Raw genomic sequence first — 18,124 nt, 5'->3', positions numbered from 1 at the left:
AGAAATATGAAAATATGTAACTTCTGGTGTGTGTGTGTGTGTGTGTGTGTGTGTGTTGTTTTTTTTTTAATAAAACACGCTATCTCTTGTTGCAGTACAGAGGATGATGGTATCAGGTAATACTGCTATCAGGGATAGTTTAGCTTTTATATGATCTGGCTCCACAAACTTTGTTTGTCAAGACAGGCTTTCAAACACATTGCAACTTTAGCTTTCCAAATCTTTTACTGCAGATCTTCCACCCAGTGTGTCATGAAGTCATGGAAGCAATTCATTGTGATATTCTCAAATGTAAGCCACATCAAATGAATGGGAGCCATGCAAGGGGTTTTGCAGTTTCCATTCATTTCAGTTGTGTTTGAGAACTTCACAGAATCGTGCCCATAAACTCTGTCCTCTGTCCTTTAATCTAGGGTGAAAAGCCAATAAAATTTCTTAAGGTATTTTGAGAATCCCATTAATTCCGTAAATATTCCTATATGTACGTTAAAAGCAAACATATTAAGATTCTATGTTTTGCTATGTTTTAAAGTTGAAGAGCAGATTTAAAGTTCTGTATATTTCTGTTTCTCTGTCTGAACTTTGTAATCTTGATTGGCTTGCAGCTAACCTCTTCTAAGGCTTGGCTAGCTTAACTTACACAAGCAAGCATTTGCAGGAATGTTAAATAGACAGTATCTGGGAAGGATTTTTCATAGACATTAAAAATTAGGATAAGATTATTATTGCTGCAGGACATCTTATCTGCTTAAGATGTAGGCCCAATATCCATGCTAATGTGGTTAGCTTTGTAATTAGCAGAAAATACCATAACAACTGACTAAGCACATTTCCATAGACACAAATACCGTTCATTTCAATGAAGCCTAATCTGAATCAGTATGCTTAGAATTAGAGCCAAGAGACTGGTTGAAAGTGAAGAAGCACAGCTGATGATGTGCCATTGCAGCTGAATTGTGATATGCTATGCTGACTGGCTATGCCCACTTAAAAAGGAAACTGCATGGTTGTTGTTGTTTGTTGTTGTTTAGTCATTTAGTCATGTCCGACTCTTCGTGACCCTATGGACCAGAGCATGCCAGGCACTCCTGTCTTCCACTGCCTCCTTTCACTGCCTCCCGCAGTTTGGTCAGATTCATGTTGGTAGCTTCGAGAACACTGTCCAACCATCTCGTCCTCTGTCGTCCCCTTCTCCTTGTGCCCTCCATCTTTCCCAACATCAGGGTCTTTCCCAGGGAGTCTTCTCTTCTCATGAGGTGGCCAAAGTATTGGAGCCTCAGCTTCAGGATCTGTCCTTCCAGGGAGCACTCAGGGATGATTTCCTTAAGAATGGATAGGTTTGATCTTCTTGCAGTCCATGGGACTCTCAAGAGTCTCCTCCAGCACCATAATTCAAAAGCATCAATTCTTCTGCAATGAGCCTTCTTTATGGTCCAGTTCTTACTTCCATACATCACCTACTGGGAAAACCATAGCTTTAACTATACGGACCTTTGTTGGCAAGGTGATGTCTCTGCTTTTTAAGATGCTGTCTAGGTTTGTCATTGCTTTTCTCCCAAGAAGCAGGTGTCTTTTAATTTTGTGACTGCTGTCACCATCTGCAGTGATCATGGAACCCAAGAAAGTAAAATCTCTTATTTCTTCCCCTTCTATTTGCCAGGAGGTGATGGGACCAGTGGCAATGATCTTAGTTTTTTGATGTTCAGCTTCAGACCATATTTTGTGCTCTCCTCTTTCACCCTCATTAAAAGGTTCTTTAATTCCTCCTCACTTTCTGCCAACCATTAAAATTTGTTACGGCCAGCATAGCAGGGTAACTGCTTTGTAGACATCAATGAGATAATTTATGGTGAAAAGCGTATGGTGAAATATTGAAAATACGGTACATATCTATGGTGATTCCTGCCAGACATTATGGGCCTACAACTCCCATAATCCCTAACCATTGGCCACACTTGCTGGGACTGATGGGAGTTGTAGTCCAACATCGGCTACCCCTGGACCATAGTTTTCAGGGGTATGGCTAATTAGAAGAGAAAGAGCTTCCTTAGCAGTGACACCTTGGAGTTCCCCCACCTCCCTATGTTTGGTGTTCTGTTCCATCTCTTCATCTGTTTACTGGGCATGGAATCTGATGGCATCTTTTTATTCTTTCTGGCTTTTTAAACCCAAAAATGTGCTAATTCTAATCCTAATGCACTGTTCTTTGCTTCTGTTGGATTCACTTTGTTTTTATTCTGTGACTTTTTAAATCTTTTTTAGGTCATACATAATGTTGTGCTGTTGTTGTTTTTCAAAAATATTGTATTCTATTATTTTAATCTTCATTAAATGGAACTTCAGTAGCTGAGTGAAATGTAGCTAATAAATAAATATAGTTAGTGCTAGATGGAAGTGTCCTTCTTTTCCCATATTTGTAATGGCTCCTGTGGTTTTATTGCTGCTTCTGTGTGCTGCTTTTTATGGCTTTTATTGTTATTAGTTATATTTTAATGTTTTGATATGATGTTGCAAGCTGCTTTCAGAATTGAAAGGTGTAGTGGAAATATTTTCCCCAAGCATAACCCATTGGGATCTCTCACACATTAGCAACAGAGGGCCCTGCTACTTTCCTGTCTTCTCCCTGCTCCTAGCAGCAGGGTAGAACCATACCAAGCTCCAATGAGAATCTTTCAGTGACAGCGCTAACATCACTGTTTGAGTGCCTAGTCCCAGCGCCTACGAAAAGTGACAAGCTGTTGTCTTATGCTGGTTTTAAAATTTTCATGTCGGATCCTCCGAGCTGCTGCCTCAGTGCAGCAGCTGAGATGCCATTAAAGGGCATACACATTTCAGGTATCATGGCCACTGAATGAAAACAAACCCCTCTGAATATAACTTGTGAGCAGCTTGTGGAATGTTATTTTGCTTATATATGTATAGTTCACTCTGGCTGAACTTGCTGATGAGGGCCTGCTAGTCGGCTAGGGAGCCATCTAGAGTGGCAAGAGACAACACATTATAGACCAGTTAACCTGGCCTTAGTAGTAGGCAAGCTCCTTAAGACATTAATAAGGGATGAGATCACAAAACATCTGGAGAAATTTGAGCTGACAGAATCCTAGTCATCATGAGATTTGCAAAGTGTAAATCTCGTTTGACAAACTCAAATAGAATGTTGTAGAAGAACTAATGTAGAAGGAAAGTGGAAAGGACTAGAGGCAGTGCACTAACTGTGCAGTCCTAGCATGTCTACTCAGAAGTAAGGCCCACTAAGTTTAATGAGATTTATTCCCAGCTAAGTGCCTAACGCCAACTATTTAGCTTTTCGGGGGCGGGTGGGGTGGAATTGCAATTGCAGTTGCAGTTAAGGCTAGAATACTGATTGCAAAAAAAATAATGATTGAATAAAATCAAGTCACATTGAAATTTAATGTTACACAGGCAACCACAGGGATTTCTCCAGGAGGGTGGGCTCGGCTGTATCCATTTCTAGCGCAATAACTATTGACCCTATTCCTGTTGCTGCATTGGCATAGTCATTGCATTTCACCATAATCAGTTATTTGCCAGAAACAAGACCCAAAACAGCCATTTATTTTATCTTAACAATATACTTCCAGATTTTCCCGGACATTTACAGAAAACTGCATTCAGCAGCAGTGTCCGGGCAGAAATTGGTCAAATGTCTGGGAAAATCTGGATGTATGGCAGCCCATGTTGGCAGTGCCATTTTTGCTGTTTTCCCATAAAAATAGCTCAAAATCAGCATTTTCTAAAAAAGTGATTTTGCCCAAAAAGCTCAGCAAATATGGCAACCCTACATAACAGCAGTACTCACAGCAGGGAACCTTAGGAAGTATATAACGCAGTTTGCCGAATCAGGTCTTTGGGTTGTGAAACTGTGTACATAATTCTATTATGTAATTAGCATGGTTTTCCTCTGCCAGCGAAGGACATGCCAAATGACAGATGATGAATATATTTATTTGGATTGCTGTTGTTTTTTACCTGAAGGGTAGGTGTGCCTTTCAGTTCTTTCATGCTGGCTACAGAGTAATTCTTAAGATTTTAAGATTAAGCAACAATCTGAATAATTTGCATTGCTGTTGCACAAGGCACCTAAATTTATGGATGCCACACTTTTATGAAGTATGTAGAGGAAATATAGTGATATACTGTAGTTTGGTTATAGGGACTGGTTTAGAGGAATTTGTGGAATAATTTACATATCATATATTGGCAATTATTATCATTTTTACCTCTGAAATTTCAGAGAAGTGCTGTGTTCTTCAAGTCAGGGTCTTTTAGATTGTAAATGAACTTGCTCCCAAAGACTCATTTTAGAATCTTACAGATATGCACCAATCTTTTTGCAGTTCTCAGAATACTTACCTATGAGATTGTCTTACCCCACATGTGCCCACTTGAACACTTCGCTTAGTGAAAAAGGTGCCGCCTAATGCCTGTTCCACATTTGTAAGGTGTCAATCATTTAGTGTGGCAGTCTAGTGCAGATGGGGCCTTAGTCTGAGCAGGTAAATAGGTGATTAATTCTTCAGTAACTCATCTCCAGCTCCTCAAACCATTGAGGTGGTGGACATTGTTCTGTAGCTTGGAATTTTGCACCTCTTTTTCCTGCCTCTTATTCCAGTGCATTGTGCAAGGCTGGAAGTTCACTTTTTGAACATAGTCTAGTTTTTATGGGTAATACAGCCATTTTTCCAAGTTGACATAATTTGACGAGAGGGGTCAACAAGAGGGGATTTAAGGATTTTCATTTATACGAGTTTCATTATTTAAACAACAGCAAGAACAACCCACAATTCCTACATAGAATCCATGAAGAGAAACAAAAAGTGTCTAAGTACAAGGGAGGCAGGCCACAACAGACCCTAAATTTTATTTAATACTAACTGTACATCTTCATTTAGGGCAGGTTCTTGTGACTTGCAGAGGGGAAACAACCTATCTGTTATGTGGGATATCTATGATCTCCAGGTATATTTGCAAACTGAAATGTAACTGGGGGGAGCTTCCCATTTATGTGAAATAGTTGGGGAGGGGGAGTTGTTGAATTCTTCACCTCCCTATGCAATTTTCTTGATCGGAAACCTCTCCCAGCTTCTGTTTGTCCTGCAATAAAAAAAACCAAGGTTTATTTTCCTCCTCCAATAGGCCAAACATCATATTAAGGGGAATTTTTTTAATCATAAAAGTGACCTGGAGGGAGATGATTAAACATCACTCTCTGACACCACTCAGAGAAAAAGGCAACTCCTGCAATTATATCTCAGTTAAAACACACACAGTCACATCATGGATTGTCCATGTAAGAATAGCACTTGGATTGGATGTTTCACTGACTAGGAACATAGTACAAAAATGCAAGATTGAAATCAGCTGAAAACAAAACAAAAGCAAAAAACCCAAAGGATAATGGTGTCACTGCATGATGAATATGTTAAAAATGCACACACACACACACACACACACACACACACACACACACACCCAGGAGCAGTTTTGAAGTGTGTGACCTTTCTTGCAATAGGCAGCTTGGGAAATGTGTTAAAATGAAAACAAATCAGGCAGATTCCTGGGGGTGGGGGGAGGAATTTACACTGGTAAGTTAGACCTGGAAACTTTTCTTTATCATGTTTGCTTTGGCTAAATAATCATCTCATTCATTAGGCAGTCTATACCTTTCTCATCATAGTACACTCTCTTTTATTTGCACACATCGAAATTACAGGGAATTATGAATTAGAGGAGAAACAAACTGCTTATGTGCACAAGATTAAGGGCATGTTTAGTGATTTAGCTCAAATATTTGAAAAGTTTTGGAAGTTGCTTTTAATCCTTGTCCTGCACAGAAAATGGTGGATCCTCCCAGCTCTCACCTGGGAGCTTTCCTTTCTTCTCCTGGTCTCTCACCCTGGGAGGTCTTCCCTTCCCTGCCAAATGCTCTTTAAAAATATGATGGTTGCATCATTGCTTTAGAGCAGGCATCTCCAAACTGTGGCCCTCCAGATGTTTTAGCCTACAACTCCCATGATCCCTAGCTAACAGGACCAGTGGTCGGGGAAGATGGGAATTGTAGTCCAAAACATCTGGAGGGCCGAAGTCTGGGGATGCCTGCTTTAGAGTGTCTACTTTCGAATGAGAAATAATGTTTCATTTATGAGATTTTATAGTGCAATAAACAAAATGTTGCCAGAATGTGTTTTGTTAACCTTCTTCTGGCTTGTATACTAAAAACAATTTCTAAGTGTTTTAAAATGAGCTCACTCAGGAAGGAATGGTATCTAATTTACAGATTTCATAGACAGGGGTGCAGAAATTCTGTATGGACTGGCATTTCAACAACACAATAAACATGATAAATGAGACCAGATCTAAAGGACAACTGAGGGTAAACGAGCATGAATAATTGCAGTCACCCACTGGAATTTCCCCCCTCTTCATACTGTTGTTAGGTACAAACAGCAGTACTTTTGGAATTGGGTTTTCTGATTTAACAAACATGATAGAGAGGTTTTGAATGTATTGTCGCATGCCACCCCAATCTCTTAGCGGTGCGAGATTCTAGGGGTTCTAGGCGCACTTGCCTAGGGCCCATGTTTTCTTTTGGTAATGAGGTACAGTGGACACTGGTGTCTTTATGATATATGGTTTATAGACACATATATACCACCTGAGCCTACAATGGAAGACCTCACAGCATAATCATCCCAGTAGGTTCTAGCTTCTCCCATAGGTGCAGCCTTGGATTCAACATACATAAAACATCGTGCCCTGCCTGCTGCTTTCTGCTTCAGTCACATAGGTCATAACTCCAGCCCCTGTAACCTAAGCTCTGACTTTATCTGTTGAGGGAGAGGGGCCCTCACACTGAGTCATTTTTGGTCCTCTGTGTTCTTAATGGCCATCTCCCAGGCTATCATCTTAACATGGGAGGCTAACCTGCCTTAATTAGTTTTTAATACTTGCTGATTCCAAGTGATTAGAAGTGTCTTTCACACAGTTTAACACCCAAACCTTAATTAAATTTTACACCTACTGGACCCAGGAATTGAGGTGAGTCAGTTCCTAGGTCTGAATCACCATGTGTCATTGCTGTAGAATGGAACTGGGAAAGTGATGCAGGCCAATAATTAGCACTAATCCAGGATGGGTTTTCAAGTTAATTTACGACATGCTCTAGTTTTCCACATAATTAATTAAAATATTATTGCACATTCATGCACACACACCCCTATGCAAGCCAAGCCATATTATCCTGGCATTGTGTTTAGGATTTTGTCCATTACACATCAACCTAAATATGTGCTTTTACAAATCAGCAAAAAGTCCCATGTGATATTACTAGGGATATTCTACTCAGTAGTCGTTTCAAGTCACTTGTCTTACAATCAGTGCAATTGTGAGCTGCTAAGCCAGGCATCCCCAAACTGCGGCCCTCCAGATTTTTGGCCTACAACTCCCATGATCCCTAGCTAACAGGACCAGTGGTCAGGGAAGATGGGAATTGTAGTCCAAAACATCTGGAGGGCTGAAGTTTGGGGATGCCTGTGCTAAGCTTTGATTACGAAGGTATTCACTGTTATTTCAGAGTTTGCATTAGCTCTTGGCACTCATCTGAGAGCAATTCAAAGTTGTGACTTTTTGTTGTTCTGAACTATGAAGCCCTAAATGGCTTGAGCCCAGATATAAAAATGAGAGATCGTTCAACTCCTCTACTGTGTTTGCATTGCAGGCAGCTGAGGGCAGATAGTGCATTCTGGCATCAAATGTGAACAAGGAAGGAAAACAGAGAGACACTCCTGATAGCCTCTCCCTAAGCTTTTAAACTCATTGGGCTAGAAAGTGTATCATTCTCAGAATCGAAGTATCTTCTGGGAGAGGTAAGTCTTTAAGAAAAAAAAATGTAAGCAATCCTAAATGCTGTTATGTGAGTTTTAAACCAAACTTCTAAAACGTATTTTGCCTATATTTTCTACCATATTTTCAAAAGTTTTGATGATGCTAACATGCCTGAGTTTATGGGATAGATTAGATATAGGCCTGTACATAAAGACCTCTACATCCTTTGTACATACCATGAATAAACTTTCACAGTATGTAGGCAGAATCAAGTGCTGTCTGCACTTTTAATAGGATCCAACTGAAATCTACTAATGCTATCACTCCTGCTACTACCATTTAGCCATTTATTTGCCAGAGGTGTGTTAGGCTCTTTACAGCAGTGGCCTCATTTCCTCATAGCAACCTGGAAGATTTAGCTTTTGGGGAAAAAAGAATGCTGGAATCCCCAGAGTTTTCTAACCTACTCCAGATTTAAACATTCATTATTTATAACAGCATCCTGGAAACTACTTTGCTCAGGCAATTAATTACAATGACCCAGATCAACGGAAGATGGTGCAATGCCACATGCCGTGCCATGTAATTAGTCACTGGGCCAGCTCTGCACATTAAAAACTACAGACTGTCTTTATTGAGTACAAGAGATCACTGGTCTTATAGATAATAGCTTAGATGGGAATTTTCATTCCTTAAAAGCAGCGGATATTAAGGTATGAAATGTAGTACTCCTAATAGTTTGTTCTTGGAGATTACTACTGCTGCAATGTCCAAAGGCAACATATAGCAATTTCATTACCTCCCTGGCTGTCATCTTGAGCGGTCTTTGAAAAGCTTTACAGACTTAAGGGCAACTGAGGCAGTAAATGTTGTTCCAGAATGATCCTCCAGTTTTAAAGGCCATCTAGTGACGATTCAATGAGCATAGAAACTGCAAATCCCAGAAAGTGGAGAATATTTCAGTTTTAGGCCTACCGTGTTGATAGTACCCCAAGCACAAATTTGGTACAGTCCCTACTCCTCCAGATATGGATGTACGATACCCTAGAGAAAGAGGCTCAGTGTGTATGGAATGCCAATAAGTTTTTCAACTTTCTGTGTTGACTGCCTCCCATTACAAATCAGTGTTACAGGATAGATGGAAAGAAAATAATGACAGCATTGAGCTGTAGTAGTTGTGTGTCCCCTAGCTTCCTCTAGGCCTCATATAGATAGCCATGGCTTTCTGTGCAAACTACTGCATTTTTGTGCAGTTGTTCCTTACATAAAACAAAAGAACAATGAAAGGTGGTGTTATTGGAAAATAGGCCACTGTAAGAAGTTTATTAAAAAAGGAAATAGTAATATGGCTAGGGATTTTCATGGCTCCTGTGAGCAGAGCCCCATATTACTTATTGAAGATATGTTGTGTTTTATTACATGGCAGGCACTGTAAGCCAGCTTTCTCCAACACAATGCCCTTCAGATGTTTTGGACTACAACTCCCATCAACTCCATCTAGCACTGTCATGATGGGAATTGTGATCTAAATGATGTGGAAGGCACCAGGCTGGATAAAGATGCTCCAGATACCAAAAGACTGATGCTGAGATTTAAACAGCATTCGTTTGTTTAATTCATTTATGGTAATTCATTTGTAGGGATTTCAGAAAGAGCTCCAGGTATTGCATATGTCTCCCTCTCTGTGATAAAATATATACTCCTCAAGAGGTACTATGTTTGTTTGATTCAGCTATTTTCGTAGCTGAGTAAATTAAAAACAACCATGCCAATTATTGATTGAGCTTCTCTCAGTAAAGTGTGAAGCCTGAACTTCACTGAGCTTGACCTGAAGCAGAACATTGGTCAGAGTGGGTTAATATATATATGCATGCGCTATATATATATATATATATATATATATATATATACACACACACACACACACACACACACACACACACACACGCTATAGAGAGAGAGAGAGAAACAAGCTTCTCACACACCTGTTCTTAGAAATGGTATATTCCTTGTTTTTGCTTGTAGACTATAATGATTGTTATCACAGTTAAAAAAAAAATCTTTTCCTGTATTCCCTTTGATCTTCAAAGAGCACTAGTGTTTCCAGAGGACAGAGAAAGCATAACAAGAATATTTTTATGTGTGTAACCAAGCAGGTGATTTGCCTGCAAAACACACTAGGTGAAGAGTCTTATTTCAATTTCAAGGAAAATATGGAGTAGTCAGAATGGTTATATTCATTCTCCATAGAATAGGTAGTAGTGAACCAAGCCTTACTCAGAATAGACCTGTTGACATATATAGACTTTGTTGTTGTTGTTGTTTAGTCGTTTAGTCGTGTCCGACTCTTCGTGACCCCATGGACCATAGCACGCCAGGCACTCCTGTCTTGCACTGCCTCCCGTAGTTTGGTCAAACTCATGTTCGTAGCTTCGAGAACACTGTCCAACCATCTTGTCCTCTGTCGTCCCCTTCTCCTAGTGCCCTCAATCTTTCCCAACATCAGGGTCTTTTCCAAGGATTCTTCTCTTCTCATGAGGTGGCCAAAGTATTGGAGCCTCAGCTTCACGATCTGTCCTTCCAGGGAGCACTCAGGGCTGATTTCCTTAAGAATTGATAGGTTTGATCTTCTAGCAGTCCATGGGACTCTCAAGAGTCTCCTCCAGCACCATAATTCAAAAGCATCAATTCTTCGGCGATCAGCCTTCTTTATGGTCCAGCTCTCACTTCCATACATCACTACTGGGAAAACCATAGCTTTAACTATACGGACCTTCGTCGGCAAGGTGATGTCTCTGCTTTTTAAGATGCTGTCTAGGTTTGTCATTGCTTTTCTCCCAAGAAGCAGGCGTCTTTTAATTTCGTGACTGCTGTCACCATCTGCAGTGATCAAGGAGCCCAAGAAAGTAAAATCTCTCACTGCCTCCATTTCTTCCCCTTCTATTTGCCAGGAGGTGATGGGACCAGTGGCCATGATCTTGGTTTTTTTGATGTTGAGCTTCAGACCATATTTTGCGCTCTCCTCTTTCACCCTCATTAAAAGGTTCTTTAATTCCTCCTCACTTTCTGCCATCAAGGTTGTGTCATCTGCATATCTGAGGTTATGAGGATAGACTTTAATCATGTTCATTAATATCAATGTGACTTCTCTGAGTAAAACCCAATGTTTAGCACCTTAGATTTCCTTCCATTTCTGTTCATGAGCAAAGGCACCCAAATCATAGTTAGAATCTACCCATACTCTATGAGGCAGCCTATGGGCAAGTTCCTATACTACTGCCCATGCATATGTGTGCCTGTGGGAGCTACATTTGGCAACCCCAGAAACATTGCAGGCTATAAAAACTGATGTTTCAACCTGTTCAGTTTCTTGGGATAACATATAAGCACCCAGAGCAAATCATCATTATCATCACCATTAAGACCTGGGTAGGGGGGGGGGAGTAATTTTATTTTTGTGATGAGTGAATAGAGAAATAGAGAAATAGGCATTTGGGTTTTGTGGAGCACTTAAAGAATGAATAAGTTTACAGTAGTAATATGGAAAAGAAGATGTTGCCCAATCAGTTTGATTACTCATTTCCTGAAGTGCCAGCTAAGATAATAGCTAGAGAACTAAACAAGGCTTGATCAGAAGTGGTTTAAAATGCTGCTTTATTGTGTCTCCCCACATGTCACAAGGACTGAATAAGATGATAAATCAGTTTGAGCTGCTATTGAAAGCGGACAAATGATGGAGTTTGATCTGCATTGTAGCACATATGAAGCTACTGAACAACACATATAACATGAGATGCCCAGTTTACAGCAGGCAAATAAAAGGCAGAGCCATAGGATCAAGAATAGGATATGAAGAATGGGACTGTAACTGAGCTACAAGACAAGTTAAAAACAAAACCCTCCCATTTTTCAATAATTATATTTCTGTTGAAATTAGACATGTTATAAAGGATGATACAGTCCAATGGCAGACCAATCTAATAAAGTAATGACAGAATAAAATGCAGGAAGAGCAAAATGATAACATAAAAAAATGTCTGTAGGGAGAGACACTTTAAAAGTTTGTCGAATTTCCAGTTGTGGAAGATCTGCACATTTATGACAAGATGTTTTTAAGTATTTATTAAAATTTGGAGAACTTATACATTTGCAAACTTTGGTTAAGAACAAAGCTACTGTTCAGCAAAAGCAAACCATTCCTCCAATTTGCTTATGTTTGCTTAGAAGTGAAGATGGGAGATGGCATGCTTACCTCTAAAAGCACAGTGTGTGTCCTACCCATCTAGAGGTACAAGTTCATTCTTGATTTTTTATGTATTCTATTTCTTGCTCATGGCATGGGTGGATTTGTTACAGCAAAGAAGATGACTAAACTTGGCCTGAGCCCTATGTTAAATTTACAGGTTGAAACTGCAAGTATCAGATTTATTTCTATTTGTATTTATTAACCACACACCTTGTCTTTAAACCTGCAGTGATAGTGTCCCACAAAATAAGATTATTACCCTGGAGACTTCCGGGTCAGACGCGCTAGGAGCAAGCCGCAAAAACGCGAGCTCCGTGTGCTCCGCGAAAGACGATATCGGCTAGAGAAAACGGGGGGGTGATTCGGCGTCAAATACACCCCCCAGGAAAGGCAAAAGCACGGGGCTTTTTGCCAAAAGATACGGGGAAGGCAGCGAAGAAGGGCGGAACTCTGCGCCGGCACAGCGAAGCTGTGAGAGGCTGCGGAGAGGAGCCCAAGCTTTACACCCCCAAACCGATCGTCGCGACGCCCAAGAGCTTGCCCGGTAAGCGTCTGGGACCCTCTGATTGAAAGGTTTGATAGAGAAAGTCCCCCCCCCGTGAACAAAGGAGAGACTTTGCAAAGAGCTCTTTCAAGACTTCGTTACTGAGAGTCTTCTATAATAAAATAAAAAAAGCACAGGGGGAGGAGAGCGAAATCAGAGAGATACACTGTATCGGGAGGAGAGACTGTTTCAAAATAACAGCTTGTGGGAGAGAGAGAACGATCTAAAGCATTTCACCCGGAGGTTGGAAGCCAGAGACGGGAGACGGAGGAGGAGGAGGTGATTAAAGGGAGATCAAAGGGACAATAAAGGGAAAAAAGGAAAGAATACACTGGAAAGGGGAAATAAAATGGAGGAGCCCCTCTCCATGACTCAGTAATACCCTGGCTTCCTCCGTCTTCACGGAAGTGAAAAGACATACACATCTAGAAACCCATCAAGTGGCGACATCTAGTGGATACGGAACCATATGGACTCTCTATTCCTTATTTAGTTGAAAGTGGCCACTAAAGTGGCTATTAAAGACAGGAGTGGGACCAAGGACTACACTGCTGGAATCACCATTTCTGAATTATTATACTGGAGCTAGATACGGCTTTAATGCTGAGATAAAGACCTGCCTGTGGAATTCCCACGAAAAGCAACAGGGGACTACTCAAGCAAGCAAGACAAGCATCTTACTGGTTATTAGACTCATACTGGACTGGATAAATATCTCTTTTTTTTGGCAACGGGCCCGCACACAATATCATGGGATCAAGAGCAAGAACAAATGCTGCAACGGCAAGGAGACAATCAACATCCAACCCCAACGACAATGACCAACTGGGGGACATCAGAGACTTGATAACGGAAATGAATAAATCGCTGAACGATAAGTTGGACTTAATGGAGACTAAAATGGACTCAATGGAGATTAAAATAGATTCAATGGAGACTAAAATGGAGAATAACTCCAAAGTCATCATGGAAATGACCGGACAGATCAAGGACTTATACGGCAGAAACAAAGAGGTCGAGAAATCAATAAAAGACTTAAATGTTAAGGTTAATAAACAGGAGGAAAGTGTTAATAGATTAATAAAGGAAAGCAAGGAAGGAAGGAAACTGCGGGCAGAAGAAGAGAAAGATAAACAGGAGATAAGGAAAATGCAAGAGGATTTAGCAGACCAACTTGCCCTATTAGAAATGAGGCAGAAAGCTTTGGTGTTGAAGTTGAGGGGTGTGCCGGAAAGACCTAATGATAGGATAGAGGAAAGATTACTTAAGGAATTGGCGACTTGGTTAAAGGTAAAGGAGGACGATCTAATGATGGATGTAGACAGGATTTATAGAATCAGAGGAGAGAAATCAAAGAAATTCAAAGGCCCAGGAGATTGTGTGCTGGTCCTAAACTCAGGTTTATTGAAAGATAAAATTTTGCAGAAAAAAAAGCAGGAGAGCCTAGTAATTGATGGTAAAGCTATAGCTATTTATAAGGAGATTCCGAAAAGATTCTTGTTTAAAAGACAGAAGTATAAGAAATTGACAGATGTCCTGATAAAAGAAGGTATATGGTTCGTGTGGGAATTCCCGGAGGGATTGACATTTACTTTTAAGGACAAAAGGAAAACAATTAAGTCAGCTGAAGAGCTGGAAAGCTTTTTTGAAAGGTTTGGGGAGGAACTGCTGGGGGCAGAAGCAGTGGAAGAATAGATAAAGAAAATAAGCCATTTGAAACGAATTTGGTTCAAATACCTGAGAAATCTTGACTTTATTTACTTACTTTATAAAATAACATTTTCCACCCTCCCACCTTCCCTTCCCCCCTATTTTCTTTCTCCCCCCCCTTTTTTTTTTAATTACTTCTTTCCCTGCCTCTCCCTTACCCCAACTTTCCCTACCCCCCTTCCCTCGCCTTCTCTCTCCCTTCCCCTCCCTCCTCCCCCTTCCCTGTCCCTGTCCCTCCCCCCACCCTTTCCCCCCCTTCCCCCCTTTTTTTCTCCCCCCTTTTCTTTTTTTCTTTTTTTTTCTCCTTTTTTTTTTCTTCTTCTTCTTCCCCCCTCCCTTTCCTTACCATTCATTCCAAACAAACACATACAGATATATATATCTCTGCTCCCCCCTTCCTGACTTGTTTGAGTTTTGGTGAACCAGAGTGTTGGTGAAAGCATATTTTTTGAATTTTTAAGGAGTTTATTTTGGCTAGAGTCAAAGGAGTTACTGGTCTTGAGCTGATTTGAGAAAATAAAGAGATGGAACTTAATATACTCTCATGGAACATCAATGGGCTGAATTGTAAATTGAAAAGAAACAGGGTTGAACACATTCTGAAGAAAGATAAGTGGGATGTAATTTGCTTACAGGAGACGCATGTGACCCAGAAACATAAAAGAGTTTTGAAAAATAACAGGTTAGGAATTGAGTATATATCGGCAGACATAAAGAAAAGGAGAGGAGTGGTCACATACGTGAAAAACTATCTGAAAGCCGAAAAAGCCTTCCAAGATGAAGAAGGGAGGATAATAGGAGTAAGGATATTTACTTTAAAAGGGAAGGTCATGGTGGTAAATGCATATGCCCCGAATGGTTGCAAAACTAAATTTTTCAAAAAAATGGAAAGAATTCTAAATGAACATATCGAAAGTGAAGAGATTATTCTGGCAGGAGATTTTAATGGCGTGGTCTTACCCAAGATAGATAGATCAGATGGGGTCAGGAAAGAAGGAGGGAAGCTACCCGGGAGTTTCTTTCGATTAGTGGATAATTATGAGCTAAAAGATGTGTGGAGATTGAGGAACCCATCAGAGAGAAAATATACATTCTATTCGGGGGCGAGAAACTCGGCCTCAAGAATTGATTCAATCTGGCTCACAGGGGGTCTAATAGCGATGACTAGGAAATGTGAGATCTTAGTAAAGTCCATCACAGACCACAATGCGACCATGGTCAGGCTAAAGGAAAATAATCTAGATAGAAGAAGGTGGCGCATGGATGATAGAGTATTGGAGGATGAACTATTTGTAGGCAAGATGAAGGAATTGATGAATGAGTTCTTCCAACTTAATGTATCCCATGAGATGGAATTATCAACCGTCTGGGATGCGAGCAAGGCATATGCCAGGGGATTGTACATTCAACAGAAAAGTAGAATTAAAAGAGAGAAGGGGGAAAAGTTAGAAAGGATAGGGAAGGAAATAAAGGAAAAGGAAAAGGAATTGGGGAAGAAACCTAAGGACAGAGAATTAATAACACAATTAAAAATTTTACAGGAAAGGCTGACTCAGGTATTGGATGAGGAAATAGTAAATAGAATCAAATGGTCCAAGCAAAGGACATTTGAATACGGAGGCAAAGCGGGGAAGTTCCTGGCTTGGAAATTGAGGAAACAGCAAAGTGAAAGATTAATAACAGCAGTGAATGAAGGGGGAAAGAGATGGACTAATTTTGAAGATATACAAAACTGCTTCGTCAAATATTACAAGAAATTGTATAAAGGGGGAGAGTTAAATGAAAAGAAATTGGAAGAATATTTTAGAAAGTTTAAAGAGAACCCCATTACCTTGGAAGAAAAGGAGATATTAAATAAGGCGGTGTCAAGGCAGGAGATAGAGGATGCCATATCCAAAATTAAACTGGGGAAATCGCCAGGGCCGGACGGCCTTACCGGCTGTCATTATAAAATCTTTAAGAATGAGCTAATAGAGACGTATCAAAAATTAATGAATGAAATATTGGAAAAAGGGGCGCCCCCAAAGACATGGCAGGAAGCGTTCGTAACCTTAATTCCCAAAGATAAAGGGGGAAAGGAGGAGTTAGGAAACTATAGACCCATATCATTGTTAAATGTTGATTATAAAATCTTCGCGGACATCTTAGCCACCAGAATAAAAGGAATATTAAACAGACTTATAGGACATGAACAGCAGGGTTTTCTACCCAAAAGGAAAATGTACAATAACCTAAGAATTCTCCTAAATCTATTCGAATATATAGACTGGAACCCCAGCAAAAAAGCTGCATTTATTTTTCTAGATGCCGAAAAGGCTTTCGATAATTTAGAGTGGGGATTTATGAAAAGAGCCTTGGGAAAATTTGGAATAGGGGGCAAATTTATGAAAGCAATTGAGGCAATTTACAGCACACAAACGGCCAGATTAATCATTAATGGAAAGCTATCGGAAGAATTTGGAATATTTAAAGGAACACGTCAAGGGTGCCCTTTATCGCCGCTATTATTCATCGCAGCATTAGAATTCCTAATCTGCGACTTTAGGATTGATGAGGAGTTTAAAGGGATCTCAATAGGGAAAAGGATTTTTAAATTAAGAGCGTTTGCCGATGACATTATTGTAATGATGGAGGATCCAATTGACATGATGGGAAAGTTAGAACAGAAATTGTTAAATTATGGAGAATTAGCGGGATTTAAAGTAAATGGGGGGAAAACTAAAATAATGACAAAAAATTTAAGGAAAGATGAATTGGACAAACTGAAGAGTATTATTGAGTGGGAAATAACGAATAAAATAAAATATCTGGGAATAGTAGTAACACCAAATAATGTTAACCTATTTGAAGATAATTATGTTAAAACATGGAAAACGATTAGAGAGGATTTGGATAAATGGGGAGGGCTAAATATGACTTTTTCAGGGAGAATAGCGGCGACTAAAATGATGATTCTACCCAAAATTTTATTTTTATTTCAAATGATACCAATTAGAATTAAAAAAGAAACATTTGACATGTGGCAAAAAGATATTAGCAGATTCATTTGGGAAAAGAAAAAAGCTAGGGTCCAATATAGATTACTGACAGACGCCAAAGAGAGGGGAGGATGGGGGGTCCCTAACCTGAAGATCTACTACGCAGCAGCGTGCCTATGCTGGATGAGAGAGTGGTTTTTACTAGAAGATCAAGACCTATTAAATTTGGAAGGCTTCAGGAATACACGGGGTTGGCACTCGTATCTGCTAAAAGAAAAAACAGGAGACTATAATTCCTTCTCAGACCATGTCTTTAAAAGATCTCTATTTAATGTCTGGAATGAATATAGGGAACTTTTAGAACCCAAAATCCCCTGGTGGACCTCCCCCTTGGAGATGGTCTCAATGAGTAAAGATCCTAAAGGAGGAAAGTGGGTAACATACAAGGAATTAGTAGATAAGGTTAATGACCAATATGTATTAAAACCCTACCATCAAATAGAACAATACTGTCTGAGCTGGCTACATTATTGCCAGGTGTTAAGCATCTTCAATAAACACAAAGCGGTTGGATTTGTTGAAAATAGATCAAAATTACAGGAATTACTATTAGACAACCCCACAAAGTCTTTAGCAAAAATTTACAAACATTTACTTGAATGGGATATGAAAGATGAGATGACTAAACACGTAATGATAAGATGGGCGCAGGGTGTTGGAAGAACGATCTATAGCTCTCAGTGGGACAAATTGTGGGGGGAGGATATTAATTTCACGGCTTGTATGGGGATAAAAGAAAAT

The 18,124-nt window shown here is 39.9% G+C and overlaps 1 protein-coding gene across 1 annotated transcript in view; it reads left to right on the top strand.

The window, feature by feature from the left end:
• The first annotated feature begins 7,749 nt into the window (after window positions 1–7,749).
• NCKAP5 (NCK associated protein 5) overlaps window positions 7,750–18,124 on the top strand; it is a 556,514-nt gene continuing 546,139 nt past the window's right edge. The window contains exon 1 of the mRNA XM_035130262.2: window positions 7,750–7,886. The gene's annotated coding sequence lies outside the window, so the exon portion shown is untranslated. The remainder of the gene's footprint in view (window positions 7,887–18,124) is intronic.

Source organism: Zootoca vivipara, chromosome 1 (assembly GCF_963506605.1).
Source record: "Zootoca vivipara chromosome 1, rZooViv1.1, whole genome shotgun sequence".
Taxonomy (NCBI): Eukaryota; Metazoa; Chordata; class Lepidosauria; order Squamata; family Lacertidae; genus Zootoca; species Zootoca vivipara.
This window is presented reverse-complemented; position numbering and strand designations above follow the sequence as displayed.